This window comes from Cavia porcellus, unplaced genomic scaffold (genome assembly GCF_034190915.1).
Source record: "Cavia porcellus strain 051 isolate PalLab524CR breed Dunkin Hartley unplaced genomic scaffold, mCavPor4.1 scaffold_6, whole genome shotgun sequence".
Lineage (NCBI taxonomy): Eukaryota > Metazoa > Chordata > Mammalia > Rodentia > Caviidae > Cavia > Cavia porcellus.
Genome location: NW_026947489.1, coordinates 40,238,363 through 40,250,117, shown reverse-complemented (window position 1 = coordinate 40,250,117; position 11,755 = coordinate 40,238,363). Strand labels below are relative to the sequence as shown.

General features: G+C 46.5%; 1 non-coding gene across 1 annotated transcript; it reads left to right on the top strand.

The window, feature by feature from the left end:
- Positions 1–11,025: 11,025 nt before the first annotated feature.
- Positions 11,026–11,162, top strand: LOC111758556 (small nucleolar RNA SNORA2/SNORA34 family). Its single transcript, XR_002792729.1, has one exon. It is a non-coding gene; the product is annotated as a small nucleolar RNA SNORA2/SNORA34 family (small nucleolar RNA).
- Positions 11,163–11,755: the final 593 nt, after the last annotated feature.

Here is an 11,755-nt window from a genome sequence, read left to right as displayed (position 1 = left end):
CGGCCGCTGTCTTATGCTCCGCCGCCGGCGGGTCGGTATTTTCACAGGTGGCTTTGGCAGGGGAGACGCTTGTTTCATGAGGTACATCCACCACCTGGGATGGATAGTGACCCCTATGGGATATTTCCTGTACAAGTGGCTATAGGCCAGGGACGCAATGTATGGGAGCCTTTTGAGATAAAGCAGATTAGAGAACTTAAAAATGCAGTTACAACCTTTGGGCCGACTGCGCCTTACACCATTGCCATGCTGGAGAATCTGTCTTCTGGGCCCCTCACCCCCGCGGACTGGATTCAGCTGGCAAAGGCCTGTCTGCCCTCGGGCAGTTACCTGGATTGGCGAGCCTGGTATGCAGAGTTCTCTGCCGAGCAGGCTGAGAAAAACGCCAATCGAGGAAACCGGGGGTGGAACAAGGAAATGCTTATGGGAGAAGGTCGGCACGCTGATGACCAGACCCAGTTCCCCGGCGCTGTCTATGAGCAAATCAATGCCATAGGACTCCGCGCCTGGAAGCAGATAAGTGGTGCCGGAACAGCCTCCTTGTGTCTTTCAAAAATAATTCAGGGTACCACAGAGCCATTTGTTGACTTTGTGGCCCGAATGCAAGATGCTGCCGATAAGATATTTTCTGATCCGGGAGTGGCTCGATCGCTGGTAAGGCAGCTGATTTTCGAACAGTGTACAAAGGAGTGCAAGGCAGCGATAGCTCCTCATAAGAACAAGGACCTCAATGCCTGGATTAGGATATGCAGAGAGATAGGGGGGCCGCTCTCCAACTCGGGAGTGGCTGCTCTCCTGGCCGAGGCTGTACAGCAGAGGGGACCTCGCGGGTTAGAAGGGGAATGTAAGGCTAAAGGGTGTTTTGCCTGCGGGGAGCCAGGACACATTAAACGTCACTGCCCAAACAATGCAGATGCTAGGCCTCGCCCTAGGAATGAAGAACCATATGTTTGTGGGCGATGCAAGAAGGGATCACACAAAGCTGAGGAGTGTAGGTCGGTCTTTGATGCTCAGGGCAACCGTATTTGTGGACAAGATGCTAGAGAGCCAAAAAACGGCCAGAGGGGGCCCCCTTCACAGACGGGCCCCCGCCCCAGAGACAGGACAGCTCAGGGTGGCAGCCTTCAACAAGGGCCACCCCTGGGTCAGCAGGTGTGGACCTCAGTGTCGCCTCCAGACTTATATGGGTGTTCATCTTGTCATTTGTCACTCAGCACCCTATAATTTTTCCAAAGGTTACTGCCTCTGAGCCATTAGTCCCAGCAACTACAATATACACAGATGGCTCTAAGACGGGGATAGGCGCCTATGTGATCCTAGGCAAGCCCCCGGTTACCATACAATTTGAACCAGATCAGCCTCAGGTGGTGGAACTGCAGATCGTTAAAATGATTCTTGAACGGTTCTCAGAAGCCATTAACATTGTCTCCGATTCTAGGTATGTGGTCAATGCTATGCAAGTGCTTGAGACTGCCGGTTTAATTAGATCCACTTCCACAGTGGCTGGACTGTTCCTGTCTATCCAGACATTGCTTCAGAACAGACACCATAAGGTCTTCACCACCCACATAAGAGCACATACATCCCTGCCAGGGCCTATGGCACAGGGGAATGCGGCTGCTGACACTGCCACTCGCCCGTTATGGATTTTTACCTTACTAACACCAATCGAGCGAGCCCGTGCCTTCCATGATAAATTTCATGTTAATGCCAGGAAACTAGCAAACCATTTCCATGTTTCTAGAGCAGATGCACGAGATATCGTGCGACTATGTGACTCCTGTGCCACATACAAACCTGCCATACCGATGGGAGTAAACCCTCGAGGTTTGATCCCTGGTGATGTTTGGCAGATGGACATCACACATATACAGGAGTTTGGGACTCTTAAATATGTTCATGTTTCCACAGACACCTGTTCTCACGTCATATTTGCAACAGCAGAAACAGGTGAAAAAGTGTCTAATGTGATCAATCATTGCCTGGCGGCTTGGGCCGCATGGGGCAAACCAAAAATATTAAAAACTGATAATGGACCAGCCTATATAGGCAAAGCCTTCAATGAGTTCTGCAAAATGATGGAGGTTCAATTAAAACATGGTATCCCATACAATCCCCAAGGTCAAGGAATCATTGAGAGGGCTCATAGAAGCCTCAAAGAAATTTTACAAAAACAAAAAGGGGGAGTAGGCCAAGGCCTGGCCCCAAAGGCACGATTATCCATGGCACTATTCACACACAATTTTTTAAATTTAAATAATGATAATCGCTCCCCAGCTGTGGAGCACTGCAACCCTTCCCCCAACCATAAAGGGTGGGTGAAGTGGAAAGATGTCCTGACAGGACAATGGATGGGCCCGGATCCAGTGGTCAGCTGGAGCCGAGGCGCGGTTTGTGTTTTCCCACAGGAACCGGGACGAGAACCACTGTGGATACCGGAGAGACTGACACGGGCAACAAAGCCCTCGACTGAAGATCAGACCTGCCCTACTGGAGATCCATCACAGACCAACCAACAAGATGAATAGAAATAGCGGTAGCCCGAAATGGACAAGAAGATCCTCAGGCATATGCATGGCTCGCTCGCCTAGCCTACGACCGAGTCTAGGGACGGTGAGCTTCCCACACTCCTCCTCTAAAAAATTATGATATAGCAGGGTAGATGAGTCAATGACGGGTAAGAGCGTGCCTCCCCAGCACGACTCGACCTAAGCCAGGCCCTACCCCATCCTGCACGTAAGCCGCTGGACTGTTAGATGCTGCCCAGGTCTAAATTTCTCTCCGAGGGGATTTCTTTACGGAGAGGAAATGAGTGCAAGCTTGTGTGCATCCAGGTTCCGTCCAGTTTGTGCCTGGCCCTAGAAAAAGGACGAGGGCCTCAGGGCCTTGGCAGACCATGGGACGGCCGACCAGGGTCTAAGCCAAGGACCTACGGTGGGCCTACGCATAGGGCATAAGCCTCTGCACCCAGTCCAGGAAGGGCTACGATGCGCACATTCATAAAAAATAAAAAAGGGGGAGATGTTGGGAGCCGCAGCCCCGAGCCCGGTCGCCTCACTTGGCGGACGTGAGGCCTGTAGTAAAGAGTGAGGCCTGAGGTAGATTACCCCTCCCATCGAATATGCTAGTTTCCTGCTTACCGCGTAAACAACCCGCTCAACAATATAGTCTGCCTGGCAACTGATGATGTTAGCCAATCAGCTTGCCTTGCTTACTTTAACATGATTGGACACTGTACCCGTATATATACCGGTGCCACCCCTGGGCGGAAGAAGAAGCCCAGAAGGAGCCGCAGAGAGCGGACCGATAGAGGCTTCGGGGCAGACTGAAGCACAAGAGGAGCCGCGGAGAGCGGACCAAAGGAGGCTTCAGCTGGGAGAACCCAGGGCAGGCTGTACGGAGAAGGAAAATAAAAAGAAAAGGTTGTCCACTACCAGACTGTGTCGTGTGTCCTTCCTGCCGGCCGGGAGCGGACATCGACATTGCACCATTGATGATTTGGGAAGAGATGATGCCGCCCTAAACTAATCAGCTCAGGGAGTGAGTCTCAGCCACAGCAGGCCATGGGTTTTCTCCAAGGCTAGGAAAAAAACATTCTCTTTTACCTGTAATCATAGGAGGATGAATGTGGTTTCTGTGGCTGGTGATGGCCACCTCACCTTCGTGGGAGAAGCCGGCCCAAGGCAAAGTGCACACACAGAAGGACAGTAGAGTCAGAGAGCTAACAAAAACCAGAGACAGGATGTCCTGACCAAACCATGTTGAAAGTTAATATTACTTCAGAAATTTTCAATGATCTAAGGTAATAAATTCTCACTAATGTTTAACCTTACTTGAATTGATTTTTTTCTATTCCTTGCAAACAAAATTATCCTTATTAATTTAAGAGCACAAAAGAAAGCCAATTAATTTTGCCTTGTGATATTGAAAAAGTCTTCCAGAGTGAAAAACACTTGAGCTTTGATTTACAAGAGTGAGAAAGAGTTCACGGAGAAATGAAAGAGGCGAGGCTCAGGGCTGAACCTGTCAGGGAGGTGGGAGGCCTGCCCCACTTCCCTGTGACCCTGTGGCCCCCTGACTTCCCACAGCACTGCTGCTGGTGCTGGTGGGGCTAAGCTTCTTTCACCCCAGTCCTTCCTCCCTCTGCACTCACCTGGCCGCAGTTTATTGATAGCAAGGAAAGCGGTTAGGGCAACTCCTCCTGCCCAGGAAATGGAAAGAACCCAGGAGAATTAGCTGGAGAAAACCTATTAAGAAGCAAAGAACATACCCAGCTGTCGAGTCATCTCTGGAATTTAAAATCACACAAATTGCCTTCGGAGTGGCTTTCCCAGCCCACAAGGGCTCCACCTCACAGGAAACCAGCAGGCTTTGGAATTTTCCCAGCTGGGCAACACCTCCACCACCTACACTATGCTTTTCTGTACAGTCACGAGACTTTACCAACTCCAACTCCTCTTTCTTTTTGAAAAGCAGCCCCCTCCTTCTTGGGCTGAGAGAAAATTGGCCTTCAATGTGGCCTCTTAACTGTGGCTTCTTGTGCAGCTCTCTCTTCACATTATCTCAGGGAGCACTCTGGTGCTGAGCCAGGCGGAGATTGCTGGCTCCAGGGAGCAGAGCCCACCGGAGGCTCCAAGAGACCCAATGGCTTCTCAAGGTCTCGTGGCTACTGCCTAGAGGTGCCAAGATTGGAACACAGGCCTGTCGGGCCCATTTTTGGACTCATGTGTTGCTTCTTGTTATACAAAAAGTCTAAGGAAACCAACTGTGCTAGGCCTTGCCAGGCTGCCACCCGGACAGCAGCAACCATTCAGTCCTGGAGACCTACGAGGGGGCCAGGCTACCAAAGTGAGGCCCCCACCAGTCATTCCCCTGGTTACCTCAAATCCCCATTAGTGAAATTGCCATCTGCCATTTCCTGAGCTGGAATTTCCTGAGCTAGAGACTCAAATCAATTAGGGGCTTGGGGATTGGTTTTTATTTTTATTTTGAGACAGTCTCCCTAAATTGCCCACACTGGTCTCTAACTTGATATTCTGCCTCAGGCTGTCAGGATGTTAGGAATATAGGTTTTTGTTACTACATCCAGCTGGCTAGATTTTTAGTTTGTTTGTGGTACTGGAGATTGTATCCATGCTAGGCAAGCACTCTACTACTGAGTTATATCCCAGACATTTTTTATTTTTGCTGTTTTTTCGGTTTGGTTTGGTTTGGTTTGGTTTGGTTTGGTTTGGTTTGGTTTGATTTGGTTTGGTTTGGTTTGGTTTGGTTTGAGACACTGCCTTGCTATGTAGTTTAGGCTGGTCTTGTACTCACTATGCAGCCCAAGCTTGCCTCAAAGTTGAGACAATCCTCCTGCCTCAGCCTTCCAAGTGCTAGAATTACAGATGTGTGTCTCCATACCTAACAATCTTTCTATTTTTTGAGACAAGGTCTCACTATGTTGTCCAAACTAGACCCGAACTTGTGATCCTCCCGCCTCAGCTTCCTGAGTAGCTGGGATTCCAGTTTTAATCCACTATACATATGCTATAGATTAAGAACTGGTGGTCAATTTAACACTAGCTGGATTACATCAGCATGGCGCTGAGGAAAGTTGCCAGTATAAATAGACACTTGGAGAAGGAGAAGTTATTGCATTAAGGCATTGTGGGTTCTCCTACAAGTTGCTGTTTGAGCCGTTGGTTCTCCTGGAGAAGCTCTGGTTCTCACATCAAGCATTGCTTCCTGGCTCCGGAGAGGAAGACGTGTGCCACTTGGTCTCCAGGATGAACTCATCACGCTGGCTTCCTGGCATGTACTCAACTATGCTTATCGTCGGAGGAGCTGGGGGCCTCCGTGTCACTGAGGATAGCTGTGGTACTTTCAGGACAGCCCTGGTCTTTGTTTTGAGCGTGACTCCTTGGCTCCAGCATAGAACCCTCAACCAACCAGCACAGCTCCTTCACCCTGCTGGCATGGACTTTCTGGCTTCCACTGCTGACCTTTGGGCCTTCCCAACACGGATCTGTAAAAGAGACTGGTGTGAGTGCTTCTTGTGGGCTCTGGACCTCCAGTTGGACTCATGGGAAGCATTGTCATGAGCTCTGGGTTTTCATCTGGACTCATGTGGGACATTGCTGTGGGATTTAGGCCCTTGGCTGTATATTTTATGTTTTTGGTGTTGCAAATAGATTTCCTGCATTTTCTTGTGTTAACTCCCGGTGACCATTATAAAAATAATATAAACTCCATATCCTGATCCTAATTGTTCTCTGCACAATCCCTGATTACAACATCGTACTTGTTCTCCTTCCCTTCTTCTTCCTTCCACTACTCTGCTTCAGATTCCATTTTGCCTCTGAGGATGCAGCTAGGAGTAAGTCCACCTCAAATGTGCACCCAGAGGCACCACTCACTTCCCTGAAGTGAAGTACTCTAGCATCTTAGTTACTTTTTACTGGTCGCTGAGACAAAATAACTCATGCCTATAGCTGGGAAAGGAAAGGTTTATTTCTTACAGTTTTTGGAGGTTTCAGTCCATACTCAGTTGGCTCCATGGCAGAGTGGCATGGTGGGGCCACAGTTCATGGTGGCTGCAAACAGCAAAGCAGAAACCGGCAAGAGAGCAAGACAGGCCTTCTTCCTGCCATTACATTACATCCTGGCTCCACCCCTAGGCCTCGTGTAGCACTCACACACCAATCCAAGTACTAGACAATGAACCAATCACAAATGCATAATGCAAATGCATGAGGCTTGGGGGCCACCCACATAAAACGTGACACCTAGTCTCCCAAATGACAGTGCACTCTTCTCCCTCCTCAGATAACCCTCTCTCTCCCTATCCCACCCACCCCCATGACAATGATCTTGCTTCATAATTCCTGGGAAGAAGGGCCTGATGCAATCTGGCAGGAACTCCCAGCCACCAAACCTGCAGTAGACTCACATTAAAGCCACCCACTCTGTCCACTCCTGGGAGAAAAACAGAGAACTGCACCTGCTCCTGTGCAGAATTCCAACCCTCCCTCCCTTCCATGGCTGGGGTTCCTGCCCAGGTCCCCACCTAGCATACCTCCAGGCTTCCCTTGGGTCTTCAGAGCACACAGCAGTCTCCACTCTCACCTCTGTTCTCTGCACAACCCTGTCCGTTCTCCAGTGAGTCTGTCTGCTAAGCCTCAGGACTCCCAGAGTGCAAAGACTAAAGTCTCTCACCTTAGGGCCTTGCACAGTTAACTGATCCCTCCTGGGGGCACACTAATCCGCTGGGTCCCTCCCTTCATCTTCCTCATCTCAATACACCTCAAGAGATGAGAGTTGCTCCATCCAAAGCCTGAACACAGCTCCCTGTCTGTACCACCTCCACCTTAGCCCAGGCCACCATAGCCAAATAAGTCTTCCTGCTGCTTCTCTGCCCAGTTAGAGTGATCTGAAAAGGTATCCAAATCGGGCCGCATCCATGGGCGTGTGCATTTCTGCCCGACACATTCCTCATCTTGACAGCCTGACTTTGCTAGCTCCTGTCCGTGCCCAACTCCCAGCTGCCCTTGCAGGTGCTGTTTCTTTCTCCCAGCATTCTCTTCCTTGTATCCTTGCTCTCTTAGTGCTCAGAGCTCCATGTTAGTGTTTTCTCCTCGAGGATTTTGTTCTCTCCTGGCATGGTGACACACACCTGTAATCTCAGCACTCACTAGAGGCTGAGACAAGAGGATCAAGAATTTGATGCTAGTCTGGGCTACATGAGGGGAAATTATATCAAAAAGCCCCTTACAAGAAACTTCATTTGTCTTCCTGCTAATTATTGCATGTCCCTTTATTAATTTTAGACTAGCACTTACAACTGATAAGTGCAATGGTCTGGGTTTTTGTTTTTTGAAACAGGGTCTCACTATGTAGCTCAGGACAGCCTCAAACTTTGGATGCTCATGCTTCAGCCTCCTGAGTGCTAGAATAACAGATATGTGCCACCATGCCTGGTTAGCCTGACAGCCTTTTCCTTCTTCATTTCTTTATGATCTATTAAATTCCAAAACACCAGAGACTGTATCATTATTGCTCGGTGCTATGGCGCCAGGGCTTAGCACAGTGCCTGGCACATAGTTAATACTCAAAGACTATATGTTGATTGAATGAATGTGTCTCAGGCCAGTTTCAAGTTTTCAAGAGTTTTGGTTGGTTGGTTGGTTGGCAAGTTCAAAATTAGAACTCAGTATTGGGCTGGTTAACATGCAAAAGGTAAAATAATAGACATAGAGGCAAAGGCTGGGCTCTAATGCAGTGAGAGAAACAAGAAGCAGGCTGCCAAGTAGACAGATGACAAAAATCAACAACAAAAATCTCCAGCACTGGAGAGGGCATGGAAGTGGCCTCCTCATGATCTGCTGATGGGAGGATAAGTTGGATAAAGCTTCTAGATGAAGACTTGACACAGGCCGAGTATCCCTTATTTTGAGCGCTTGGGACAGTATTTCAAATGTGAAGTTTGGGGGATTTTTAAATATTTTCATATACATATTGAGACATCTTGGTCCCAAACACAAACACAAAATTTACTTGTCTTTCACACACCCCTTACATACTGAGCCTGAAGGTAATTTTATATAATACTTTACTGCACCTACAATATGACTACATCCTGTCATAGGAGACCAAGTGTGGAATTTTCCATGTGAGGCATGGAAGTATTGGATTTTTGGAGCACTTCAGAATTCAGATTTTTAGAACAGGGATGCTCAAGCTATTGCATTTATTTAAAATATACAGTGTTTTGTAGCCTCTGGCCCAATATTTCCACTTCCGGGAGTTCATTCTACAGAGAAACTCCTACAAGTGCACAAAAGATAAGTATACAAAAACCCTCATTGCAGCATTGTTTATAATAGCAGCAACTGGGAAGCAACCCAATTGTCCATAAATAGGGACTGGTTACATAAACCATTGTATAGCCACACAATAGACTACATGTAGCTATTTAAAAGAATGATACTGATATATGATACATATATGGTGCAAAGATGCCCCACAGGTTTTGATGGGGGGGACAAATTGCAGACTTGCACTTTGTGTTTCAAAGCAGAAACAACGTTAATGTGCACATGAACGTCTTAGAAGAGAATGCATTAAACTGTTGATGATGGTTATTTCTGGAAGATTTGGGTAGTATAGAGGGGGACTCTTTTCTACATTTTGTATTTCTGAAGTGTTTGAGGTTTGTGTATCTGTGCATGACTTCTGTGATCAGAAAACAAAGAGCAAACAAGAGGCAATGAATAACATGAGGTCGAACAAGGACAGTGGCAAAAGGAAGAGAGAGAAGGAGACAGATGTGAGAGATATTGAGAAAGACAATTTACAGGCTGCATACCATCAAATTTCAACGTGGGTGATTGGGAGGATAATAGCTTTATAACCAATATTCTAGCACCTCACCTCAAAAATAACATCACTTTTCACTGAAATGTCCAAATTATGATTGATCATCTCCCACAGGCAACGCCGTCATCCTGGTCCTACCCTTTTCTGGCCACTCAGACTCAATGTTAATCAAGCCCTTTTTTTCCGTTCCCCATTGCATTGCACAGACTCTACTGCCAGCATCACTTTTAAACTGAACAAAAAGGCCCTGCCCCACGATGTGCACACACACTATGCTTACATACACGCACAGTATGCATACATACAAGCATTGTTAAATTCCTCTCCTAGATGTATACCCAAGATAACTGAGAGTGTATGTCTGCACAAAAACTTGTACATGATATTCATAGTAGCACTATTCATAACTGCCAAAAACTGCAAGCAATCCATCGGCTAATGTATGGATAAACAAAATGTGATCTACCCATACACTGGAATCTTACTCAGCCTTTCAAGGCCGAGTAAGGTGTGAAGCTCTAACACCTTCTAGGAAGTGGAGGAGCCTTGAAAATATTATGCTAAAGAAAGAAATCACAAATGGCCATGTGTTACACGGCTCCTTTTGCAGCAAAAGTTTAGACCAAGCAAATCATAAAGATGGAAAGCAGATGGGTGGCTGCCAGGGGCTTGAAGGGGACAAGAAGTTACTGCGAATGGGTTTGGGGTTTTGGAAGACGTGATGAGAATGACCCAGAAACAGTGTAGATGGGTGCACAACTTGGTGAATATACTAAAACCACTGAGCCTCTTTAAATGGATGATTGTGGGGTACCTGAATCCTGTTATAATAAAACACACACACACACACCGTGCACCTCCATCTCTCTAGAGCATGGCACTGGCACCACATAACCCTAACATCCTCTTTGGTGTCAAATATTTGTCCACTTGCCCTATGTCTTCCAGACAAAAGTAGAGTCCTAAATGCTCTGCAGGTGTGTGGCTAGGAGATGATCCCTGCCTTAGACTCAGGCAGGGTGTCGGGGGGAAGACTTCAATGAAAGAAAAGACAATTAATTCACCAATCCCTTTGGATCTCCCACAACATAGCCACTCTCAAGTACTCATCTTCGGGGCTGGGGATTTAGCTCAGCGGCATGAGCATCTGCTTTGTAAGTAGGCAATTGTGAGTTTGATCCCTGGTACCGATAAAAATGAAAAAGACAAAAAAAAAATCAAGTACTCATCTTCTTCCTTCCTTCCTATTCTAGTGATGACTGTGGTATCTGTGAGATAGCACAGTGTTCTTAGCTGCCGTATGTGGTCACTGAGGAATGTTTTATTACTGAGTCACTCGCAGTACCCTTATGTTTGTAAGTATGTGTAGGTCTAGATGGAGATGCAAAAAGCTCTATTCTGGTGTTTTATATTGGCTGCCAGATGAATACTAGATGTTATACCAGAATTGGAAAGAGTTCTACTTTAATAAAAACATGTAATAAGATTTGAAGTTTTATTAAATGAAAGCTTTAAAAATCAACTATGTGCAAAAATTTTCCTTTAAAATATTTATATTTCTTCATTTTATCTAGTACTTTGCCTTTTATCTTAAAAGTTGACATCTTAGGGAATGCAAGCTGCTATAATAAAATGCTTTAGACTAGGTAATTTATGAACAACAAAAATCTGGCCCTGAATCAAGGCCAGCACCTTCCTGATGCTGTTGATTTCAAGCAGGAGCCTAAAGAGATGTCTTTCTATGGTCTGTTGGCCATTTCAGAACTTGGGCAGTGAAATGGTCAATTCATTAGAAAGAAACAGCTTGAAGTAACCCCTCCACCACCACCATGAGCGGCTGTGTGACAGGCTGTGGGCGGCTCAGGACAGGGGCACTGGCATTTACTGGGACCCACACCATGCTGGGACCTGGAGTACTGGGAAACAAAGCAACCCCTTCCCCCTCTGCCTGTTTTGTTTTGTTGAACTTCAATATACATGAAAGTATGGACAGCTATTTTGAAGAGAATGCGAGACTCTACAACAGCCATTAGTGACTTCCCTGTTGTCTGGTTTTGAAGACCTAAAATGCCTTCCTCATTCTGTTCAGATCAGTTTTATACTATGTTGTTTTGTATGAGTTCTCTGTATGCAAAGACATGGACAACTATTTGGAAGAAAACAATAGACAATATGACAGACAGTGAAGCTCTCAGGTTGACTAGCTTTGAAATTTGTATCTCTTACATTGCTTTCTATGTCCTATTTTGTTCTGCTTTGTTATGTTTAATTTTGCCCCCTTTTAAAATTAAAATAAAATCTAAAAAAAAACAACAACAAAAAGATATTGCTTACAGTTCTAGAGGCTGGAAAGGCCAAGATTAAGGTACTAAAAGATTCTCTATCTGGCAAGGGCTTG